Source organism: Cyprinodon variegatus, unplaced genomic scaffold (assembly GCF_000732505.1).
Source record: "Cyprinodon variegatus isolate N-32 unplaced genomic scaffold, C_variegatus-1.0 Scaffold1766, whole genome shotgun sequence".
In the NCBI taxonomy this organism is placed as follows: Eukaryota; Metazoa; Chordata; class Actinopteri; order Cyprinodontiformes; family Cyprinodontidae; genus Cyprinodon; species Cyprinodon variegatus.
The window spans coordinates 39,017-40,572 of NW_015152219.1; positions in this window are offsets into that span (position 1 = coordinate 39,017).

Below are 1,556 nucleotides of genomic sequence, written 5' to 3' on the forward strand. Positions count from 1 at the left end.
ATTATGAGACAAGAACTAAACTAATATGTTTGGGTTTTTTTAAGGGAAAGCCACCACCACTCCTACACCTCCACTCTACTCTTCTACCAGTCCCACATCGTCTCTTTCTACCATTATCTTCCCTAGCCTTGCAGCTGTGCTCTTTATACTTATGCTGCTGTTACTGGTTATAGTGGTGAGACGACACGTCCAGAGGAAACATGAAGGTAAAATATTCCTTCATGGAAGGATTCTCACTTCTCTTCATTATTATAAAAGTTTTTTCTGTCTTGATTCAAATGCAGTAACTGATTCTTTATGTTCACTGCAGATCCTGCAGGTGATATTTTGTATAGTGTGGTCAGCGTTTTCCATGGTCAACAACAACCTGTGAGCTGCAGCGGATGTATGTAGTATTTGATATTTTATCTTCATAAGGTTCAGCCACTGTATCAAATCAGACTAAAGTTCAAACATTATTTTATTAGATAAGTTTTAGTCTTTGCTTCATAATATAAAGAACATTTATTCTTATTCTATTTTTTCCTGGATGAAGCTTTCAGTATTTTAACATTGAGGCATTTAACATTGTGTCCAGAAATACATGTTTAAGATAACAATTTAAAAATAATAATAATGCATCTTTTCTCCTGATCTGTTTGTTTTACAGATCATCATTCTGAACCAGACGTCATCTACTCCTCACCCAGATAGTTTGCTAACCAAACCACAGATGTCCAGCTGATGGTCTGGTCCAACCAGTGCAACACATTATGTAAACAGTGGCTAAACAAGACTTTGATCCTTTTAATCCTTTAATCTATTTAAGTCTATGTCATGATGTATCTATATACTTGATAAAAACACAAGAGTCAGAAAAAAGATGCTTCAGATTGAAAAAAAAAACAGTGAGAAGTCATCAGTCTACAGGAAGTTTAACCAGGCCAAAGATTTCCCAACAGGAAGAAGAGAAGAGAGACTGTTCTACTTTCTAGACATGAGAAGGTCGATCTGTCTGAGTTGAAACACAAGGGTTTAGTCACAGATCCATCCATCCATCCATCCATCCATCCATCCATCCATCCATCCATCCATCCATCCATCCATCCAATCCATCCATCCATCCATCCATCCATCCATCCATCCATCCATCCATCCATCCAGTTCAATTAGTCCCAATATAGTCCCAAATCAGAAGCATGTAATTTCAAGGAGCTTTATTAGGAGGATATTTCTCTCCATGATGGTTTCGCAGCCAAACAGGAACAGAACAAATGAACCTACTATAATGAGAAAAAGCAGGGAGAAAAAAAAGTTAGAGACTGAACTAATAACTACCACAGAATGGGAAAATATAGATAGAATGAAGCAGGATGATGAAAAGGGGTCCCTATGTCCTCCAGCAGTCTAAGTCTATAGCAGCATAATTATAGAGAAAGCTCAGGATAACCTGAGCCACTCTAACTATAAGCATTATCAAAAAGGAAAGTTTTAAGCATAGCCTTAAAAGTAGACAGGGTGTCTGCCTCACGGACTAAAACTGGTAGTTGGTTCCACAGGAGAGGAGCCTGAGAAAT